Below are 16121 nucleotides of genomic sequence, written 5' to 3' on the forward strand. Positions count from 1 at the left end.
GCTACCAAGAAAATATGTCACCTACAATTTATAGTTCTGGTTTCTTAAATGTGAAGTTAGAATATAAAGACATTTGTGAAACACTCTGGGTCCAAAATCTATTTAGAATTTTGTGATTTCCTTTTACATGACAATCACTTATAATTGTTTCACCTCCACCTAATTTGACAAATTGTTTATTAGAAATTCATCATTATTGTCTTTTCAAAGTATTCAACAGAACTTCTTTGTTCCCTATATAGCAATCAGATCATAATATTCAATTAAATTATGTAATTACAATTTCAAGTAAGACTGGCATAGAAACTTGTGGGAACAAACACAACTGAGTCTTGATAAGCATATGACTCAATTACTGAGAGCTGAAGTCTGGTAGTATATTAAAATGAAACCTAAATTAAGCCATGGTATGTAGTGTGTTGAGGTGTAAGTATGTTTTATACAAAGAATTGAGAGAATCAGTAACTGAACAAATTAAACGTAGGTTAAAAAAAGGAAAAGACTCATTTACAAAGCCATTATTGTAAAAGAATTGTCACAAGGTAGTAAGTACATGGACTTTCATGCCACCCATGATGGAGTAATTGTTACCAGACTTGCTCTTGCCATATAAAACCGGGAAAGTTATTTTAAGCAACTATTTTCAGATATTGGACAACTGGATAGTAGGCAGAATCATACTGTAATCCCTGAAAGAAGAATTCATGATGTAGTCCTTAACTGTCTCAGCGTTATGCCTGGAAGTGCACTGCAGACCACTGTGAAGCCCAAGCAGAACACAGTAGTCTCAAAGCAGAGAAGGTAATCAGAGTTCAGGGCTGGTGAGGTAACAAACATTTGTGAAGCAGAATTCTGAAGAGGAGCAATTGGGCAAGATAAAAGATATCCAAATTAGAAATGAAGTAAAATTATCTCTGTTCACAGATTTATAGGACTCCATAAACACCCACAAAATCTTTTAGTTCAGCAAAATGGCAGGATAAAAAAAAACAATACACAAAACCTAGTTGTGTTTCTAAATGCTACCAATAAACAATATGAAAAGAAAATTAAAACGATTCCATTTACAATAGTATCAAAAAGAATAAAATACCTGGGAATAAACTTAACCAAGAAGGTGAAAGACATGTACACTGAAAAGTACAAAACACTGCTTAAAGAAATTAAAGAAGACAAAAATAAATGGAAAGACAAGCCATGTTCATGGATTAGAAGTCTTAATATTCAGATGATAGCATTACCCAAATCAGTCTACAGTTCAATGCAAATTCTATCAAAATCTCAGTGATGTTTTCTGCAGAAACAGAAAAATTCATCACAAAATTCATATGGAATTTCTGCTTCAAAACAATCTTGAAAAAAAAAGTTGGAGGATGAAAACGTTTTGTTTCAAAACATTACAAAGCTATAATATTTGAAATAGTGTGGTACTAGTATAAGGACAGATACAGGCCAATGAAAGAGGATAGACAGCCCCCAAAATAAACTGTTGCATATATGGGCAACTGAGTTTCAACAAGAGTACCAAGATCAGTTTTACTTCAAAGTTTATTAATAGTGAAGAGAGAACATGAAAGCAGAAAGGGGACTTCGGGTACCTTCCAGAGTGTGAGACCCAGTGTCCCTCTCCTACTCCCTGCAGACTTTTCTCCCCTTTGACAAATACTGTATGCTTCTATTTGTAAGAGGAACCAATGACAGGCCAACTCATAGGGACAGATAGTATAATAAAGGTTACCAGAGACATGGGGAAGTGGGTCACGGGGAGTTATTATTTAATGGGTCCAGAGTTTCTCTTCGGGATCATGAAAAGTTCTGGTAATAGATACTGGTGCCACTGAATTGTACACTTAAAAATGGCTAAAATGTTATGTATGTTTACCACAATTAAAAAAAAAAAAAGAAATGGAATGGCATCTTTAAAGTGTTAAAATAAAAACCTTCAACCTATATCCAATGAAAAGGTTGTTATGGACAGAATGTCCATAACATTCAGTGTCCCCTTGCCCCATAAATTCATGTATTAAAGGCTTAACCCCAAATATGATGGCATTTGGAGACATGATGGGCCTTTGGGAAGTAACTTGGGTTAGATGAGTTATGAGGTCGGGTCTTTATAATGAGATTAGTACCTATATAAGAAACCTGAGCACTTGTTTGCTCACGCCCACCCACATGCTCACATTCACTTGCATTCTCTCTCGTTCTCTCCCTGCCCCCGCCACGTGAGGACAAGGTGAGAAGGCAGCCATCTACAAGCTTTGGAAATTGTCCTAACCAGAAAGCAACCATGCTGGCATTTGGATGTTAGACTTCTAGCCTCCAGAACTATGAGAAAATAAATTTCTGTTATATATACCACTCAGTCTATGCTATTTTGTTATGGCAGCCTGAGCAAGGTCTTCCAAAAGCAGAGGCAAAATAAAGGCATTTCCAGATACACAGTGCTAAGAGATTTTGTCCCAACAGATCTGCACTACAAGAAGTGTTAAAATGAAGTTCTTCAGACTGAAAGAGATACCAGATGGAAATCTGTATCTATATGGAGTAATGAAGAACACCAAAATTAGTGGGTAAATATAAAAGATTTTTCTCCTTGGGGCACCTGGGTGGCTCAGTCTTTAAGCGTCTGCCTTCGGCTCAGGTCAGCCCCACATCGGGCTCCCTGCTCCGCGGGAAGCCTGCTTCTCCCTCTCCCACTCCCCCTGCTTGTGTTCCCTCTCTCACTGTCTCTCTCTCTGTCAAATAAATAAATAAAATCTTCAAAAAAAATTTTTTTTTCTACTTGTTTCTTAGTTTCTTTAAAGATAACTGATTGTTGGGGCGCCTGGGTGGCTCAGCTAGTTAAGCAACTGCCTTCGGCTCCAGTCATGATCCTGGAGTCCCAGGATCAAGTCCCGCATCAGGCTCCCTGCTTAGCAGGGAGTCTGCTTCTCCCTCTCACCCTCACCCCTCTCATTCTCTCTCTCTCAGTCATTCTCTCTCTCTCAAAAATAAATAAATAAACTAAAAAAAAAGATAACTGATTGTTTAAAGCAATATTAGTAATTTACTATGAGTCCTGTAACATTATTTGGAAATAAGATGTATATCAACATTAACACAAAGGGCTAGTGTAACAGATGAAAGCAGTGTTTCAAGGTTATGTTACATGCACAGTGACATATTACTAGTTCATGCAGAATGTAAAAACTTAAGAATGCATACTGTGGGGCGCCTGGGTGGCTCAGATGGTTAAGTGACTGCTTTCAGCTCAGGTCATGATCCTGGAGTCCCGGGATCGAGTCCTACATCAGGCTCCCTGCTCAGCGGGGAGTCTGCTTCTCCCTCTGACCCTCTCCCAGCTCATGTTCTCCCTCACTCTCTCTCTAATAAATAAAATCTTAGAAAAAAAAAGAATGTCTACTGTAATTCCTAAAGGAACCACTAAAAAAAAAAGAGGTACAGATAAAACATTGATAGAGAAGATAAAATAGGTTTCTAAAAATGTATTCAATCTAAAATATAAAGGTAAAAGGGAAGAGGGGGAATCAGATGGGAATTAAAAGGCAGAGATTACACAGTGACAGAGATATACTACATTAACAAAATGAAGGATAAAAGTTATATGATCAACTCAATAGATGCAAAAAACAAAAAGCATTTAAAAACTCTCAACAAGTGAGTATCGAGAGAATGTATCTCAACATAATAAAAGCCATGTTAACAAGCCCACAGCTAACATCATACTCAATGGTAGAAAGCTGAAAGCTTATCCTTTAAGATCAGAAACAAGACAAGGATGCCCACTCTTGCCATTTCTGTTCAACATAGTATTGAAAGTCCTAGCCAGAGCAATTAGGCAAGAAAAAGATGTAAAAGGCATCCCAATAGGAAAGGAAGATGTAAAATGGTCACTGGTGCTTGTCAGAGATGGGGACTGGAGAGAAAGAAATGGGTGAAGTTGCCCCCTGCAAAAAAAAGAAAGAAAAGAGAAATCACATGAGAATTAAAAGGTAGAGATTATCAAGTTAGGTAAAATAAAAGCAAAGCCAAATATATACATATGCAAGTGACAAATTTTATCTGTATTTATTTTTAAAGATTTTATTTATTTATTTGAGAGAGAGAGAGCACAAGTGGTGGGGAGGAGCAGAGGGAGACGCAGACTCCCCACTGAGCAGGGAACCCAACTCAGGGTTCAATCCAAGGACTCCAAGATCATGACTTGAGCCCAAGGCAGACGCTTAACCAACTGAGCCACCCTGGCATCCCTACATGTGCAAGACACAAACTTTAAGTATAAGCTCACAGGGGCGCCTGGGTGGCTCAGTCATTAAGTGTCTGCCTTTGGCTCAAGTCATGATCCCAGGGTCCTGGGATTGAGCCCCGCATCGGGCTCCCTGCTCAGTGGGAAACCTGCTTCTCCCTCTCCCACTCTGCTCTCCCTGCTTGTGTTCCCTCTCTCGTTGTGTCTGTCAAATAAATAAAATCTTAAAAAAAAATATAAGTTCACAAATAGGTTAAAAATAAAGGGGTAAAATATGATGCACCATGCAAAACTAAGAAAACAGGGGCAATTATATTAATATTATCAAAGCAGACTCCAGAATAAGGATTAGCACCAGAAAAAGAGGGACATTACATAAGGGATAAAAAACATCAATTCATCAAGCACACATGACACTCTTCAATGTTTATGCATCTAATAGTAGAGCTTCAAAATAAGTGAAGCAAAAAAATGACCAACATAAGAAACACAAATTATAGCCTGAAATGTTAACACTACTCTCAGTAACTGACAGAAGATAGAGACAAAATTATTAAGAAGGATGAAGAAAATCTGAACACTATTAGCCCAACTTAAAACTCAACTGAAATTTGAAATAGAATACCAAACCCCAAAACTAGAGAACATACATTCTTTCCAAGTACACATGGAACATTCATCAAAGTAAGCCACACTTTGAGCCATAAAAAAAAAGTCTTGAGAAATTTCAAAACTGAATTCAGAGTGTGTTTTTGACTACAACAAAGTTAAATTAAATTAGAAATCAATAATAATGTAGTTCACCAAATAAATGACAAAAAGAAATACTATAGACATTTTTAAGGATGATTACCCTGCACTGTTCTGGAAAGGTGCTGGAACAAGAATGAGAAAGAATATAGACTGACATATAAGATACGGAGAATGCTTCATATATAACAACTCTGTTAAAATGTATTATAATAGTAATAGCAGTAGTACTAACTGCTATGCATTTTATATATTTTTATGACAGAAATCTCATCAACCTGCATATCCAGAAACTGATAGTACAATGATAGCTAACTTCATAATGTTGATCCTCAGGATGTACTAAACTCTTAAGTATTTTCAATGCATTTAAATATTATGTGTTTTTATTGTTTTCTAATTCTTAGACATATTAGGTAGAATCTGTTATATCCATGTGCCAGAGTCTGAAAGGCACCCACAGAACTGGACCATGTATGCTAAGAAAACAGCACAGGCTATGAAGAGGTATAACCCTAAAATTATATAGAGTTAATTAATAAAAACCTCTAGAAGTATTCTGTATCAATTATCTTTAGGTATCAAAAAATATTTGAAATATTAATACCCCTTTGATTTAGTAATCCCACTCAAAGAATCAATCCTAAAATAAAGATGTTATAAAAGATTAGACTTAGGTATGAAGTTGTTCATTCTAGCATTGTGTATAATTGTGAAAAATTTTAAATAATGGGAAGTATAACAATAGATGTAATTATGGTATAGCCATACAATGGGAGACTATATATCCATTTACAATTATGCCTTTGAATAATTTTAAAGATAGTCACAATATAATATAAATAAAATGAAAAAACAGGATATCAAACTATAAAGCATGATTTGTGTTACATATAAATACACTGGATGTTGGTGTGTTTAAATATTCATATAAAAATGAAGTAATATCACCAAGACTGAAATTAAAGATGATTTTCATTTTCTTTGTACCTTTACATTTCCAGGTTAATATTTCTACAATGTGTATATTTTACTATTAAAATCAGTAAAGTTTTTAAACTACATACAGTTTAATGACTGAATATAATGTATAATAAAATGAATAAGACCTTCAGAAACTTCTTTGGAGTAATACAGTTTATTTTTTTTTAAGATTTTATTTATTTGAGAGAGAGAGAGAGAAAGACAGATAGAGAGCATGAGAGGGAAGAGGGTCACAGGGAGAAGCAGACTCCCCACTGAGCAGGGAGATCGATGCAGGACTCGATCCCAGGACTCCAGGGTCATGACCTGAGCCGAAGGCAGTCGCTCAACCAACTGAGCCACCCAGGCGCCCTGGAGTAATACAGTTTAAAATTCCCATTAAAAATGGGTTATAAATGACTAAAGAAATTTCTCATTGAAACGATAATTATATATCAATACATCCACCCAACTGATTGTCAGAAACTATGTAATGAGACAGTAATATCAAAGATGATTTAGTAAAATGCCATAGGCTGTTAGAAAAAGGCAAGTTACATAACAAAAATTATTAAATACACACACATATACATAGACAAATGAACACAACTGATATATTAACCTAAGACCACTGTAACTGAGGTCAATATTTTGCTCCAAGATCCCCTAGCACTCAGTGTCTGACTTCAGATTCAGTTACGGAAAACAATCATAATTCGTTTGTTTCTCTCTTCACACAAATGACTCCACATAGGAGGGAAAAAAGGGAGGAAAAGAGCTTTTATTGATTGATGAAATAAATAAGATATTGTATCTCCTCTTGTTTAATGTAGATATTCTCAATTAACTTCCAAAACAAATCTGAAAACGTGTTTTAATTTTGTAAGATGAGGACAAGGAAGTTAAATAACTTGCTCAAGTCTTACAGCTAAAAGAATGGATTTAAAGATCTAATGTTATATCTATAAATCAGTCCACAGTCTTTCCAGTGTCCCAAAGTCTCTCACTAGGGTGAAAATTTCAAATAATATAATAATATACACATCATGGTGTTTCTTTTTCCAGTTCATAAATGCCTTCAAAAGTCCATACATTCCCAAAGGGGGAATTAAGGCAATGAGAGAAGAAAAGCTATTAGAGGGTAGGGCCATCTCTGTCTTTCCTCTCTAGGTCTGATTTAGCTCTCCCAGGATTTTAGAGGGAAAGAAGAAAGAAGAAGAAAAAGGACAAAAGTAACAGAAATGTGGAATAAAGGAGAGAAAGGGAGGAACAAGAAGAGTAGAAGAGACATAAAGGAGTGGAAAAAAGAAAAGAATGATAATGTCCAAAGCCATATTTCTTTATAGCCAGTTGGTGAAATGGGAAAATGACAGGGGTGAAGGGGAAACACAGTCAGAGAGATGACTGCCAGCTTCAGAGTCAGAAAAATGAACAGAGTCACAAAGACAGAGGGAAATCGCTATACAAACACTGGAGAGAGAGACAAATCTCAAAAAGCAGAGAGAAAGATGGAGAAAGGAATGGAAGAAAGAGACAGAAGTAGAGTCAAAGTTAAGATGAAGACAGACAACCATCACCACTGGCCCACACCACCAGCTGAAGCAAGCAAGGTACAGAAGCTTAAATGTATGTGGGGCTTTGTCAGCACCTACTTGGTGGACAGCAGCTCAGTTAATTTATCTTCCTTCACAGTGATGACAGATCTCTACTTTTTTCCCCCTTTTTGGGGGGGTTGGGGAAAGAGACAGTGTGGGTGGGCCAGAGAGAGTGGAGAATTACAGGAAGGAGATAAATTTATTATTTCAGGTCCCAGTATGCTCTTTAACAAAAAACATTTTAAATTCAGAAGATTCTTTAATAGGAAGAATCACTGAATTGTTATACCGTATGTAAAAAAATCTAAAATGCAAAGACAAAAACCAGGATCTTTTAAAATGGCTGTTAAAAATTCAATCACTTGTAGAAAACTTCATGTAGGAAACTTTATGAAAACTATAAAAATTATTTCATGAATGTAAAAAAAAAGGCATAGGAGTAAATAAAAATGGCGATAAACGAACCACTTCCTTTGAGCTTCTTTGAAGTGATCTTTCTTTAACCATTAACAGCTAAGTAATTCTCATGCTTTTTTGATCAGTAAATCAGATCAAATCACTTTCCTACTTAAAACCCTAAAATGGCTTCCCATTATAATTAAGATAAAAATCAAACTTCTTACCACCAACATAAAATTGTACTGATCCAATCCCTGCCTACCTCTTTGACCTCATTTTGTTTAATCTTCCCCTTTTCATTATGTCACAGCTTTCTCTCTTGACTACTACCAGCTGGTTTACACTTTGGAGCATGAGCTTCTTCCTCTGCCTGGTATGTTCTTCTTGGACTCTCACATAGCTAACTCCTTCTCATCATTCAGATCTTAGTTCAAATACCATACCTTCTCAAAGTGGCTTGCTTTGATTGCCATATAAATAACCCCTATTCAACCCAAACCTCCCCAGTTACTCTCTATCCCATCACCTTGCTTTTTTTCTGTAACATTCACTAATCTATGGAAGTATCTTAATTATTTAGAAAGTTGGCATATGCTTACACGTGAGAATATAAGCCTTAAGGGCAACAATGTTGTTCCATATTTATAGCTATATGCTCAAATAATATATATGGGTGCTCAATAATGGTGCCATATACATACACACACACACACGTTCAAAAAATGGAATAAACAAATGAAAAAGTATAGTTAAGATTTTATGCTAAAAATAAGAGACAAAAAAAAAAATCCCTTGCAGGATCATCACAAACAACTATAGATTGTCATAGTTGAAAATTCCTGAAAAAAAAAAGAAAAGAAAAGAAAAGAAAATTCCTAGCCCTAGGGGTGCCTGTATGGCTCAGTTGGTTAAGCGCCCGACTCTTGATTTCGGCTCAAGTCATGATCTCAGGGTTGTGAGATCAAGCCCCACATGCGGCTCTGTGCTGGAGGTGTGGCCTACTTAAGATTCTCTCTCTCCCTCTCCCTGTGCCCCTCCCCATGCCTCCCTCTCAATCAATCAATCAATCAATAAAAACTCCTAGCCCTAGAATAGCTTTACTCTCTAAACACTCTAGGCACAGGCCACATCAGCCATTTAATACATTATGATGCTTACTAAATTAGGAACTTTATTTTAATATCTTGGATGTCAAATCTCAAACTGTTCAATTAAGTCTAAAAATCTTTTTAATTGACAGATTTTAATTATAACAATATATGCTTAGTAATCACTGCAATAAATGCAAATCTGTACACTAATCAGATCCTCAGTTCTTGAAATTACATTAACGTTCTCAGCCCAACATATGTCCTATGTGTTGCCAAGATCATTTTTTATACCTATTTTAGTGGAAGCATTAAAATTTAAAAAACGTACTCAATAACTAATATGCAATATACTCAAAGCTGAAAGAAGTATTAAACATGAAACAGGAATGGAACAAAAAGCCTATTCATACACTTTTGAAAAGTATGCTTTATGAAGAAGCAGAGTTTTGTGAGGACAGTACACTGCATACAGTAAGGGTTCCATATCACCACCCTTTTTTAAACTTCCTCATCTTGTAAAACATGAATATTTGCAAGTGGTATTTTAAAGAGTTAGAATCAGCACAGACTAAGTCATATAAAATTAAAAAGCCTGAACACAGAAACAGAATAGTTTGCTAGTCTCAAATTCTGAGGTCTGCATTCTCCTTTGCTCTAATTCTATTCCCTGAGACACATGCGATAAAGAGAAAAAAGTAACTGCCACCAAAAGATGTTACTCCCATTTTCTTCACTTCCTCTCACCTCTGCATTCTTTAAGAACTTACTGTAGTATGATGAACATCAGGCTTTAAGAAGTTTGAAGCAGATATTTGGATGAATTCTTGAATTCTGAAATTATCCAAGTAAGCTGGACAATTAAAAAAGCAGTAACTCTAAAAACAAAATACTCTTTCTACTACCACACTTGATCTTAGCCAAAAGGCCGAGAAGCGATTCTTTCTACTACCAAATAAGCTAACAATCAAAAAAGCCACCTATATTCAAACACAGTATAAATCATGTATCTACATATTCTGATATAAACACTGATGATTCTTCCCAATTATATTCAGTCAAATGAATAAAATTAGACAAGCAATTTCCAAGGAGATAACATACAGCTTATGTACCTTGAATTCATTAAAGAAAAACAGATAATGTATTTTCATATATAAACTGTATAATCTCTAAAATATGACCAAAAAATCTTAATCAAAATCCAAACAAGTAAAATATTATCAATTCTACTTTATTGAGAGCCAAAGCTCCTACATAATAACATGCAAGAATTTTAAATTCGTGAAAGCAAGTGTCAAGTACTACACACAATTTCCATACACAGCAGGTAGTAAAGCAAGAAAAGAACTGACACAGTTACTCTCCTTAAAAGAGACATACAATGGAGAACTGTTACACAGCCCTAGCATACTACAGATCTATGCATTAAAGATGTTGTGGCTATTAACAGTTTAAACCTTTACTGTATTTTGCTAATTGGTACATAGAACTTTAAAGCTTTTGAAAGATAAAACAGTCCAGTCAGTTCAATTCTCCAGCATTGTTAAGTATTCCAAGTAGGAACAAAGAGGAAAATAAATCTGCTTTAATTGCTGAAGAATCACAGATAATAGAGATGGCTGAATAATGTAGAGGAAAGATCTTTTGTTCCTTAAACAATTTTAATATAGAAAGATCATTCTCTATTTTAAATTAAATGGTTCCTGTCCACATACAAAAACTACTATTAACGTCTATTTCCTCTGTAAGTACTTAATAAGTACAAGTTTTATATAATTTGATAATAACGTGAAAGTAACTTATTTTAATTGGGAGTGTGTTTCAGACAACAAAGTTATATACTTAATATAATTTTATTTAAAATAACTAAAAAATAAATGATCTGACTTGTTTTAATCAATAAATGTAAGAGTTAACTGAAGTTGTTTTAAAATCGATATGTTAATATATTAATGAGTAGAAATATTTCTATTTTAAATGGTCAATTTACTCTATTTAGATAAATTTTCAGTAATTTAAGAGCATGTTTCATCTGTAAACATAAAAATAAGCTATTTTAATATTAGTCTATATGCTTAGGTATATATGTCATGCGATATGAATATTAAATGTAATTTAATAACCTTCTAAACATATAAGCAATCATTTATGTGATTAATATTATTGGTACAAAATACATTTACTGATTAACCTATCCCAAATGTGCAGGAAGAACATTTCTTCTAAGCCATACTGAATCTTTACATTTTTCATTACTTCACAGTTTTTTATATTTTCCAAAATCAGTATTTCTTCCCCTTCCCTCCTCTCTCTCTCCAACTCTCCCCCCCACACACACACACAAAACAGTGCCTGAAAAAAGGCCAATTAAATAATGGCCATTTCGTTATAAAATTTACACTTCCAAAATCATTAGTCATTACTTCTTTAGAATTTTAAGCAATAGTATCGCTACAATTTTAAAGGTTATTCAACAATTTTTTTCAGTACCTAATGGGTAGTGTAAAACAAGAGAGAAGTACATTGTAAAAAAAAAAAAAAAAAAACTATAGTTGTTTTTAAAACATAAAACTATATTGCAAACTAACATTTATAGTCAATGCTTTTTCTCTTTTTATTTTAATAGTCTTATCTAAATACAAGAATATAAGTAAGCATCTGTAGACTGAAAAACACGAAGAAACATTATTCCATATTTAGTGAAAGTCTTAAAGAAAAAAAATCCCAAATGCTAAACTGCCACCATGGAAGGTTCTCAAAGACTGCTATTCTTTGATGTAAAATGAAATACTACTTAGTGAATAAAACATAAAAAACTCCTGTCTACCCTTCAAAGAGACATATCCTTTGACCCAGTGCTCCAGACTAAAGCCTTGAAATTTTTGCACAAGAATGCTGCGTGAGGAAAGTCCAGACAAAACAGACACTTGAGATGCTAGAAGGCTGTATAACCCCAATTGCAGACACTAGTCCTTCCAATAATCTAGCAGAGATAGCGCTGCCATGCACCAAAAGTAATCTCACCAAAAGAAAACTGACCCCCCACCCCCACCAAAAAGCAAGCAGTCAAAGCAAATCTAAGCCTTTAACTTAGGTTTATCTTTTCCTGCTGGCCACCTCTTAATGACTGATTTTTACTTCAAGTTTGCAGACTTATAAAAGCTTTCAGCTATAAACTTTTAATAAGTTAGGAAGCAAAAACAAATAAAACAAATACTTGTGTAGCAAACAACTTTCATTTCTGAAGGCTTGAAAACATTGATTTTCACAAATTTCTTAGAGCAAGTTCAAGCAATGAAAAATTTTAAACCTATTAAAGTGACAAAAAACATTCTATTAAATAACTTGTTGCTGCTGACATTCAAAAACAGCAATATCATCATCCAGTTGACTGACTGTGCTACTAATACCATGTACTTAATCAAACAGCAATTATATACAGCAAATCATCAGCAAGTAACAAAGCTTTAACTGCTATGTTACTGTTCTTTGGAGGAAACACTCAAGTAGTAAAATAACAAACTGGTAACATTCAAAACACTGATTCTATTTTACATGCACACCTTATTTTTAAAGATATAAATACAGACTACATAAAATGTCCAAAATATATATTAGGATCTTATTACATTAATAGTGTATATTGCAATTTCTCAAGAAAAAGCTTAGAAACAATACTCATCCCTCCCCCTCAACCAACTTGAGCTGTATTACAGACTGCTAAATAAAGTTTCCTTTTTCACATGCATTTGTGCTGAGGATGCATGGATAACCATAATACTTTTGTAAGATTTAAAATAGGTGGTACTTAATAGGTTTTAAACAAAATAATAAGCACCTAAAAGGAAACAAGCCATTCAAATTTACATATATGCCTAGCACGCACAAGTGCCTAATATTTATTGAATAAATAAATGAAAAATGAAGAAAATATGGCAGCCAACATAATTTTACAGAATATACAAATGTACAAGCTATTAAAGCTCATTTCACATTTTTTATTAATTGAAAATTCTCATATATTATGAGGTTATTTTTCTACTTTTATATATAGTTAATAAAAGTAACTGTGACAAACAGGTTATTTAAAAGAGGTAATAAAAATGATTAAAACAAACAAAAAAATCAAAAATATACCTATGGAGGTTTAATGTATGTTTTGGTTGTTTCGTGGGGGAGCACCTACACAAAATCTCTAAAGAGTACTGAAAATTTAACTTCTTTTTGTAGTCCAAGTGAATACAGAAAGACAACATGTTCATGGGACTTGGGTTTTCATCAAATGTACTGGAAGGAAATGAAGCTAAGGTGGCATAAAAGAAAAAAAGTTACTCTTTTGCACAAATGCAGACATTCTTCACCCAACCTCCATGACACAGCAACTCCAACAAAAACTAAGGGCCAAAAAAACATTTGTAAGCTTTACTTATTATTTTTAGGAAGTATCTCATATTTGGAAATAATACTGGTACAACCCACAAAAAGCTTTTTTCTTTTTAACACTGTGCTTCTACATAGATGGACGAGATTATTTTTAAAATACTGTCATCTACTCTTTTGATATTTAAAATTTTACTAGTTCATTTATTAGTAAATGAAAAAGACAGTTTATGCACAAGAGAAGACATTCTTAAGACTGACCGATTAGAAATCTACCATGTGCTCTGACAAAAAAATTATTATTAATGGTAATCCAGGGAATACCATTTTATTCTCTGAAGATTTGTTCTCTAGTACGTCAACACTGTATATAGTTCTAAAATTAGGGAACAGATTCTTTACATTAGAAAATGCCAGGCAGATTTACCACCTCTACATTCTATGTCTTTAAAAAAAACCAGAAAACATGTTGTCAATATACAACTGATGCCCAAAATAAAACATTTTATTAAATTTGGCCTGTCAGATGTGATAAAGCTTCATTTGATGAACATGCTGTTTGAGCTAATCTAAGAATAAGTTAAAAAATAAAAAGAGCACATATTTAAGATGAAAGAAATGAAACATGACTTGATAACAGTACAAATAAAAAAGGATCTGAGGTTTTAGCTCTCCATGAAATCCACATTAAGGAAGAAGTATGAGAACCTAAATTTTACGTTGCTTTACTAGAACTGCTGAGATTAAAACGAATAGAGGTAATAATCTCTGCTATAACCTGCACCATACCTCTGGAGTATCATAAGAAATCCTGGCAACAACATTTAAAAGGGATTCGGTCAAATTGGAAGGTAATCAAGATGATGAATTAACTGGAACTCATGTGAAATGAGTCAAAGCCCTGGGGATGTTTAACCCAGAAAAGAGAAGACTTAGGATAATGATTATCAAACATTTTGGCCTCAGGACTCCTTTATATGCTTATAAATTATTGATACCCCAATGAGGTTTTATTTATATGAGATATATCTATAGATATTTACCATATAAGAAATTAAAATGGAGAAAAATGTAAATTATACTTAACTTAAAATAAACCGATTATGTATCTACATAAATAACAATGAAAAATAACTTTTCAAAAACTAAGAGTGGCAATGATTTGCATTTTTGAAAATCTCTAATATCTAGCTTAATAAAAGCTGAATTCTAACATCTGTTCCTGAATTCAAACTGTTGTGCTAAGTTGTCTTGGTTTCAATAAATGAAGAAAATCCATCCTCAGATATATAATTAGAAAAGGGAGCAATATTTTAATAGCCTTAATATTTTCATACCCAGTTACATTAAATTCATTGTTCTTTCTTGCACTTTAAATGAAACTTTTACCCATGCATGATTTTATAATATCATACATTGGTCATATGGAAAATACTATTTCAGAAACGTATGCACATCTTCCAATTGTTAGCATATTTCATAACACAATATTTTAAAAATCACAATCATTAATACCCCACCAATCCTATTAGAACAGTCTTTAAGTATGGGAAAGATGCCAAGCTCAATCAGATTAAGTGATAGAATCAAGTTTTACAAAAATTCTAATTTTCACTTGAAATCTTCCAGTTTATCATTAGCAACACTTCCTTGAACTTAGTTTTTGAGTAAATGTCTGCCATGTACTGAAAACTGAATAACCATCATTTGTCTGTCATCTGTTACTGTTTTTTCACTTAAAAGATATTCCATGAAAAATGTGGCTAAATTTGGTTTGCAACAGCAACTCAACCATACAGGTGCTCTGCTTGAGACAACTGCGGTACTTCAGTATGCAGCAAAAGTGTTTTATGCATATAATTTCTGTTTTGTCACATGGAACATAAAAAGATGTCTATGCAGCACTGAAATTTTTTAAATTAATAATTTTTGCTGATTCATCAAGGACATTAAGTGAAACTATTTTTTTTAATCACGAATGCAAGAAGGTGAAGAATGAAATGACTAGTAGCACAGATGTACCAGAATTGCTTTTGGGGGCGCCTGGGTGGCTCAGCTGGTTAAGCGACTGCCTTCGGCTCAGGTCATGATCCCAGGGTCCTGGGATCGAGCCCCACATCAGGCTCCCTGCTCGGTGGGAAGCCTGCTTCTCCCTCTCCCACTCCCCCTACTTGTGTTCCCCCTCACGCTGTGTCTGTCAATTAAATAAAATCTTTTTTTAAAAAAAAACTGCTTTTGTAACTTAAATGTCAATGGCAACACATCTTTGTATAATTTTCTAAAATAGTTTGATTTATGGACTTTTACGAGGGTCTTGGGCCACCCTCCACCTCCACCCTGCCCAGACCACTCTTTGAGAACCACTGAGTTAGGATGACCAAAGAGCTGTTTTCAAATACACAGAAGGCTGTCATGTAGAAAATGTCATGTCCTCTATAACAGGGCAGACCTTGAACCAATGGATATTACTTATAAAGAAGATCAGCGGGGCACCTGGGTGGCTCAGTTGGTTAAGAGTTCGCCTTTGGCTCAGGTCATGATCCCAGGGTCCTGGGACCAAGCCCCATATCGGGTTCCTTGCTCAGCTAGGAGCCTGCTTCTCCGTCTCCCTCTACTACTCCCCTCCTGCTCACATGCGCACGCATTCTCTAGCTCTCTTGAAAGAAAGGAAAGAAAGGAAAGAAAGGAAAGGAA

At 34.4% G+C, this 16121-nt stretch overlaps 1 protein-coding gene and 1 pseudogene across 1 annotated transcript in view; both read right to left on the reverse strand.

The window, feature by feature from the left end:
- Positions 1-16121, reverse strand: part of NDUFS4 (NADH:ubiquinone oxidoreductase subunit S4) — a 111534-nt gene that overhangs the window by 42740 nt on the left and 52673 nt on the right. The window lies entirely within an intron of this gene.
- LOC112820534 (U2 spliceosomal RNA) lies at positions 9840-9984 on the reverse strand (annotated as a pseudogene).

Source organism: Callorhinus ursinus, unplaced genomic scaffold (assembly GCF_003265705.2).
Source record: "Callorhinus ursinus isolate GAN/ISIS: 27379988/994484 unplaced genomic scaffold, GSC_fseal_2.0 scaffold3, whole genome shotgun sequence".
Classification (NCBI taxonomy): Eukaryota; Metazoa; Chordata; class Mammalia; order Carnivora; family Otariidae; genus Callorhinus; species Callorhinus ursinus.